Source organism: Carassius gibelio, chromosome B14 (genome assembly GCF_023724105.1).
Source record: "Carassius gibelio isolate Cgi1373 ecotype wild population from Czech Republic chromosome B14, carGib1.2-hapl.c, whole genome shotgun sequence".
NCBI classification, from domain to species: Eukaryota; Metazoa; Chordata; class Actinopteri; order Cypriniformes; family Cyprinidae; genus Carassius; species Carassius gibelio.
Genome location: NC_068409.1, coordinates 27,355,181 through 27,364,285, shown reverse-complemented (window position 1 = coordinate 27,364,285; position 9,105 = coordinate 27,355,181).

The window sequence follows — 9,105 nt, the reverse complement described above, 5'->3', positions numbered from 1 at the left end:
AGGTTTGCATGTTCATGAAGATGGATGCGTTGTCTTGTCAATCACAACTTTGTATGTCGGAATCCGTCCCAGAGGACTGTGGACAGGATCTTATGATGATCAACCAAACAGATTATTTCCCATGCATAAATCTTGTGCGTTTAATCTCATTTAAACACATCCAAGTTTGGGTGTGTGCATGCAAAGAGTCACGTCCACATTTGAGACAGTGTGTGTGCTCATATGTGCATATCACTCATTATGTTTGTGAGTGAGATATATGTTATATATGTGCTAATTAAGGTCTACATCCCATGTGCAGCCAACAATTTAACAGCGGTGCAAAAAAAAAAAAAAAAAAAATTGATTAACATTAATAAGAAATGCAGCCTATACAGTATATGATAAGTCCTACTGTACTGCACGGATCTAATATAATGTTTACGTGTCAGATGTTTTCTCCAACAATTTCCCAAACGTTCACTTGAGACATAACAGAATATGTTTCAGTGCCTAGCCTACTTAAATACTGTAATTATGTGTATAGAGTCTGTGTACATTAATCAGTTTTGCACGCTGCCGGAAGCACCTTTTATGCGCAATTCATATTTCAGTCAGTGGCAATGCAAGAAGCGAGAAGAGAAAAAGGTAGGCTACTCCTCTCAGAAAACGTACAAAAAAAGATCAGTTTAGATGTTTAATTATTATTTGGAGCACGGGACTGCTAGACGAAGGCTTAATGAACACATTTTTGTGAAAACCTGAAATTTGACCTTTTCTTTTAACCTTTCTTTGTCTCTAGTTCAAAATTAGCCACTGTGCATTCTGACTAGTGACGATAAAAATTATCGTCATCGTAAATATCGTCGTCAACGAACCTTTATCACGTGACAAAAATGAGACGAGACACGACGTAAATGCTGGTCATGTGACGATGACTATAATTAAATGTATAATGCAATAATGTTGACTAATAAAAAATAAAGACTAAATGTGGTTTACAAAATAAAAACCATGCTAAAATGTCTCTTCGTTTTCATTGACCAAAATGAGACGCAACAAAATGTTATAATGTTATTTCATCTCATTTATTCATGTTATTATTATTATTTTGCAGTATTTCTGTTTCCTGTGTCTCAAGAGCAGATGCAGGCGGAGTCACTTCCTCAAGCCCCACTTGTGGCATTATTTAGAAGACAACATCAAACAAAGCTAAGTCTGACACAGAGAAAGGGGCCGATGTGTGTACTTCTAAACTTCTGAAATAAATGTTGTAAATTCAAATCAGAGCATCTTTTGTGTCAGGAAAGCATATATTCTTGAGTCTGTAAGGTAACAATAATATAATAAGATAACCTTTTTTGAAATGGGTTTGGCTAAAGAAAATTTTGGTTTCGTCTATACTTCTAGGTACTTATACTATATTGACTGTCTTAAATAGAATTGCATTACTAAAAAGAGACTAAAATAGAAATTTTCATTTACTAAAACTAGACAAAAATAGTCATGGATAATTCTGACTAAAATAAGACTAAAATGCTCAGACTTTTAGTTGATTGAAACTTGACTAGACTTAAAAGGGTATGAACGTGACAAAAACTAATAAAAAACTAAAATGACAACTTCACACAAAGACTAGACTAAAAAAAAATTTAAACAGGCAGCCAAAAACAACACTAATTCTGACTTATTTTGCCAGCACTGGTCACATTTTATTAGCAATATATTTACACTAAGTGCAAATAACGATTGTAAAAATAGCAACATTTTCGTTAATAATAATAGTAATAATAACAATAATAACAATAATAATAATAATAATAATAATAATAATAATAATAATAATAATAATAATAATAATAATAATAATAATAAACTATGCAGTAATAACATAGTGAGTGTAAATTATCCTATAATTTAAAACTTAAAAATGAAGTAGCCACACTGGCTGGTGAGTGAAAAAGTTACATTCAAATTAAATGGATATGTCATTTCTATGTCAGACATATTATTCAATATGGATGAATCCACCTGACCACATCAGACTACACAAACTGATCATTTTTAAGGCTTTTATTAAGTAAAAATAGCTTGTTAATGTAACAATTGCACATTTCTAAAGATCAAAAAAAAAAAAAAAAAATCAGAAAAAATATTCAGAAAATGTATTTTTCTGACAAATTTCAGTTTGACTGCAGAATTCGAGATGACTATTATGAGCAATAAATCCCTTCTGGTTGAAGAGAATGTCTAATATTTATTCTGTTTCCTTGAAAATGACATGATTTTTTTGTAATGTTTTACTAATTATTCAAATTATTGATATTGACTAATATTTTAGACATAATATTTTAGTCTGTTTTTGCTTTCTCAATGCAGATATTTCCAATAATTATGTCAGAATAATTTAGAATTGTGGTTCAACTCAACAAATTGGTCATTGTTTGTCAATGACACTTAATGCATTAACTAATGTTAACAAACTGAATTGTATCACAACTTACTACCAGTTTTTCATGTTAAGTTTATTATATACACACATAAATAAACTCACACACTTTCCTGTGAAGAAAATGTAAAGCAGGCCATAAACAGGTGTTTGCTCATTCCAACCTCTATCTATTTTTATATCATCATGAAGATTTCAAATAAATCTTTAATATTTAATCTACATTTGGATGGTCCTGAGATAGACCATCTGTCTCCCTTCCACTGCTCCTCCCGTATGGGAACACACACATACGCACACACATACTCAAAAGTTTCCCAGTTAAGCAGCAACTGATACAAACAAGAAACACAAACTCTTTCCAACATTCACAGTGGAGAACACACACCAACTGTGCCGCTAACGTCTGAACGAGAAGGTTCACACACAAACTTGTGAGTAAACACACACAGGCAACAGAGAGCAGACACAAATGTACGGTTGTTTTTGTGAGGCTGTGTCCATGGAGGCGTTTTTAAATATTTCATTCAAACCCGAACTGTAGCCCCTTCATGTGCCTGATAGTTTCCCCACATCAAGGTCGACGGATCAGAGATGACACACTTAATCACTTTGTGATGTATGAGCGTTCCGCCTGGTGTTACTACACCTGACTGTGGTACATAAATCCTTATTAGCAACTTATGAAATAACCATGCACCATATGTTTATCTTCACATTTCTGTGGCCTGGAAAATATGGAGATGAAAATATTCCTTCCACTTTCTGGCTATACATTGACTGTATGAATGCAAGCGTTGGCAGAACAAAACAGATCCCCAGAGGAAAGGCAAATCACAAATGAGATCTCAATTGTTTGTCCTAGATAGTAATGAGACTAAACTGAGAGTCTATCGAGACCCTATTCAAGTCACATTGTACTCCTGAGAACAAAGCTCAGGAATCCCTCTTGGATCTATAGGTCACAAACCCCAAAATGGATCGCAGGTGCCTCCAGATAAGTTTGCTGACAGCAGGTAAAAACTAATGCAAATCGTAAATAAATAATCACTATACACAACAATACACTATCATTTTTTTTTTTTTGAGAAACAAGCTTGTATTTATATAACCCCAAGAATTTTCTAGATTGGTCATTTTAGAGTTTGTTGTTGTTGTTTTCCCTGCATAATGCAACAGCTCTGGACTGGGATCTGTTGTGAAGAACATCTGAAGTAATGGTGATGAGCAGCTGGGGTTCAATTGGCCTTTAAATATGAATATGGTTTTAAATAACAAAGCATCCTGCTTGACAAAATCCAGTCTTACATGAAAATGAGAGAGAGAGAGAGAAAAAAAAATGTCATGTCGTTTTCTTCATAATTAAAACCTCTCTTAGGAGTTCCACAAGGCAATGTCCTATTTCCAAACACACAACAACTCTTGTTTCCGTTTGTGTGTCAGCACAAATCTGCATCATTCCTCTTAAAAAGCCGTTTACTGTCGTCTCCCTGAGTGACCTGTCTAGCCTTTCAAACCGAGCTTGGCCAACAACAGGGACTTTCCACAATGCCACGTATAACTCGATCTGAAATGCCATCTGCCCACTCTCTCTTCTTTGTTCCATCCTTCCCTCCTGTTTTCTCTCTCTCTCTCTCTCTTTCAGATGTGGCATGCGTTATGTCAATGTGCATATAGCTGCTGCTGTTTAAAAAGAGTTCCGTGTGCATGTCTTCATTCTCTGCCAGCCCGTCACCTCTTAAAGAAAAAGCTACGTCCCTGTGGACCAGAATACTGCATTATTGAACAAGTGACGGTGGGAGAAGTAAAACTTTGAATGAAAGATTTACTGGAAACGGAGCAAACAATGAGATACCCTAAAAGATCTGTGTAATTATGACTCAGAGAGAGATGAACATTCGACTGCGGAGTATCATTGTGTGAATCATCTCTCATAAACACATCTGATGAATGTTATTTGTTAAGCTCATCAAATGTGATTCAGCATCTGCTGTGAGAACAATTCTTCTTTCTAAGATAATAGGCAGATATGAAGAACTACGATCAGCAGACAGGAACTTTTCAGTCCTCCTCATAAATCTTTGTTCCTAACTCACTGAGCTATGGAATGGTTCTTTCTGGTTTCTGCAAAACCAATACTAGTGCATATATGATGTTTAATTGTGTTTTGTGTTATTAGCATTTAGCATATTGCTACTCTAATGGAATACAATCAGAGGTGTGTGTCATACTGAACTTACAGAAATTCCAATTCCTGAATTTGAATTTGGTTTGAATTGAGGTCACAAACAGCAAACAGAATTACTGTTTTAATGTGAAAATAATTAAGATAGATAGATAGATAGATAGATAGATAGATAGATAGATAGATAGATAGATAGATAGATAGATAGATAGATAGATAGATAGATAGATAGATAGATAGATAGATAGATAGATAGATAGATAGATAGATAGATAGGGTTTTGGAACAGATCACGTGCATATGACGTGATCCTATCCTTGGAGTATTTCATCTCAGTGACTAAGATAATATTTTGCTGCTTGAAGCTTGATGTGTCTGTTGAAAATCCCCTGAGACTGTGGAACTATCTCTCTATAAACAAGTATATAGGCAAATAAACAGTGATAATGCCATTTCACAGCAGTGTCACTACACTCTGTGCTTACCAAACAGAAGACTGCAGGAAAAATCATGTCTGGGTGCCCTGCAGTTTGAGAATTTGCTGCCTCTTAATTTGGCCAAATTGTTTTTCTCTAGAGAAAGGTCATGGAAAGGTCACTAGAGATTGTGCACAGCGGTGTCAAGAAAGCTCATGATGACACTGGTACTTGGTGATTTGCTTTGTTTATTTTTAAGATTTCAGCATTATCCTGACTGCAATGTGGATGAAAAGATGTTAAAAAAAAGAAAATGGTGATAATGACAAATTTAATAGTATGAATATATATATATATATATATATATATATATATATATATATATATATATATATATATATATATATATATATATTTGTCTCCAAATGCAACCCATAGCTGTTAACTTACGTGTATGTTACTGAATGCACTTATGTTGTTATGGATAAATTATTGGTGTGACTGTTTGCACTGATGCATATATATATATATATATATATATATATATATATATATATATAGACACACACACACACACACACACACACACACACGACTAGCAACTGGCAGATGTTTGCACAACAGAAGTCAGGTGGAGACAGACAAAATGCATATTCGACATCTGAGACATAGCCTGGAGGGTATAGCGCTTGTGTTCCAATGTTTTGTGCGGTGACACTTATGTGCAGGCGACCCGGCTTCCAATCCGGCTTGTGACATTTTCTGATCTCAACCCCTCCCACTCCTCTTCGTGTTGGTTCCTCCCTCCACTCCCACTGTCTGAATAAAATGGCAAAAAGTTCAAATGCTACAATGTTATACATCTTACAATGAGGGTTTGACATTAACTTTTTTGCTCACCAGCAACTGTGGCTAGTGGTTTTCCAATATTACTTGCCACTGGACACAATTGTGTTGCTGGACAATCACAAGTTGATTATGAAAATATGAAATGACTTATAATACATGATTTACAATTTGGTTACAGGTTTTCACAAAATCCAAATGTTTTATAAAATCTTGCTGCGTACAAATATGGGTTGCTTCTTGCAATTTTCTGAACAAAAACTTTTGTTATTGTAAATGTGAATTATAATTTATTTTTATTTATTTTTTTTTGTCCGTAGGTGGCATTTCTGAAACAGAAATATATAATGGCTTCCTTGGTAACTTTTTAATGTAGAGTTAGCCAATGGCTTCATCTCGTTTTATTGTGTTAGTTTAGCTAAATCATCTGCTGAAGCCAACTGCAGATATAAATATCCATACATGCGTATAACTACGGTTAAAGATGCACTGTCAACTCGCTCTCAAGTGTTTACAGACTGGTTGTGACAGTTACAGTCATATGTTTTTGTAGGCTATGTTTATTTGTGTGTGTGTTTGTCCTCTACTACAAATATTATAACTAAGGTTGTCAGATGCTTAAAAAAAATAATAATGATGAAAACATTTTTAGTTAATGTATTCAATTCATTTTTATGGAAATAAAACAGTATGTTCTTTTATTTATTTATATGTTTTTTTTCCATAAATACATGTATAAAAGACACTGGACAGCGGTAGATTTTTGCAGCAGTGCTCTTCATCTTTCACACACTTTTATTCTTCTTCACAACACTCTCCTATTCATCTTCTGCTTCCATCACACTTCAGAAAGCTTCTGCCTGTGTTATTCTCATTTGTAAATGTCTTTGGATAAAAGCATCTGCTAAATGAATTGATGTAATGTAATGTAAATAAAGTTTAAAAATAACAACAGATTTATATATATATATATATATATATATATATATATATATATATATATATATATATATATATATATATATAAATGTGTGTGCATTGTGTGCACACTGTACATTCTCTGTACATCTTAGTAAATTTATTTGTACTATTTTCTATTTGTTACGATGTATTTTACTAATGTATATTTATTATTAGTATGCATTTGTGTTGTATTTGTTATTATACACCAACTCTGCTGTCACCAGTGAATATCCAGCATTGCTTCTGACTGCGTTAATATGTCTTTCCTTGACAAATAACAATGCAAGAGTCATAATTTGGTGTTTGCGACTAATGGTGTGCTAGAAACGTGTTGAAGCATTTTATGTCACCGTGTTCAAATCACATCTGTACACGATGTCATGAAGCTTCAGGGTGAAAAGTTTATGTTAAAATCTAGTAGATCAGTGTCTATAGCATCTATACTGGGTATTATAGCATCTAGACCAGCAGCACAGTATTATTAACATCCGGTGCAAATAGCATTTTCCATTAATAACAAGGACAAACTATAATGCGTAGCTATATTTATGGGTTGAGAAAAAAGCACCCTGCTCTGTTTCTTCTACATTTAGTTTCATGGTTTAATGATGTCTGTAATCTTGTTTAATGTCAGTTATAATCAACCACAAATTGAGCAAATGCAATCTGTCATCCTTTTTAAGCCCTCATCCACACCACCTGAAGATCAAAGGTCAGACATGATGAATTACAATTTCCTACTTAAGATCAAGAGCAGGATACACATAATGACTCTTCTCTCGTAGACCCTCTCATCCCTCCCTCTGTTTTTCCCCTTTCGCCCTCTCCTTCTCTCTATATCTCCTACTAAACCATTTGATTAGTTTGAAAAGAAACCACACTTGAACAAATTGTGGCAAGAGCCTTTTGAATAATACACAAACAAGGCATATCACTTTACCTGCCAAGCTGTTACTCATTCAACAGGGCTTCATTCCTCATGTTTGGTCTACAAATAAAATCATTAAACATTTTCTAGATACAGAACAAACATATTTTTGGAGCCATGATGGTGTAATTATAATATCTACCACCAGGGGCTTACCAAGCTATGCTAGCCAGTCAAACCTTGACCCCTTGGTACATAAGCATGCCTGTACCTATGTTTAGAGCTGATGTCCAAAAGCATTGAGGCAAACACACAAGGTGTGTCCTTTATGAATGGGTTGTGTGTTTGTGTGTACGGCAGCCGCTTATGTTCACAGTAACAGTTTGCATCAGGTTAACTCAGTTGTGTGGCACACACAGATGACATCACAAATGTGATTAACGTAACCTAGGCTTTGAAGCAGGCAAATACCCCATCAAATCAGCCCCATCAGTCTGGGGATCACCTTCACACTACAGGCTTTCTCCCTATTAGCCGTTCTTGTGTTCTCACTTTCTCTATAACATGCAGTTGGCTGTGATCAGCAAGGGTTAACAGCTCCTGAATGCCGCTTGACAACTATTTAACATAGTGACCACGGTTAACGTTCCGTCACTGACCCTCTCATAACAACTGACACATAAACACACACACACAAATGTATACCTTCACACAGAAAATCTCCATTGCCTTTACAGAAGACTCTCAGTCTAAAACTGAAGCAGCAGGCTGCATGTTTTTAGAGGGCGGTGAGAGAGACAGGTGATGAAATATTCAACTGTGAGCTTCACTGATTTCAGTTTAATCAAGAAAAAAGATACAGAGCAGAGGTGTATGTGTGTGTGTGTGTGTGTTTCAGAGAGCCTGTCCCAGGATTTATACAGAAAATAAAAAGCCCTCCATATGTGTTGAAGCCATAAAGTCAATAAAATGGTAATTTTGAGATATAGTTGCAATTACAAGAAATAAAATTCTCTATTAACTTTTTTTTTCCTCTTCAATATATTTTTAAAACGAATTAATAGTTTCAATCAGCAAAAATGCACTCAAATTGATCAAGTTACAGTAAAGCCATTTGTAATGTTGCTAAATATATTTCTAGTTTATTTTAGATAAATGCTGTTCTTTCGTATCAATCAAATAATCGTGACAGTTTTATTTTTATTTTTATTTTTTTATAAATATATACACACATATAGCAATCATGCTAATATGCTGAAGAAATATTGAAATATTCACCGTTGAAAACAATTGTGCGGCATAATATGTGTACATATTTATTTTATTTTTTCAGCATATTAGCATGATCGCTTGGGTAATGGCTGCTGAAAATTCAGCTTTGCCTTCACAGGGATTCAGA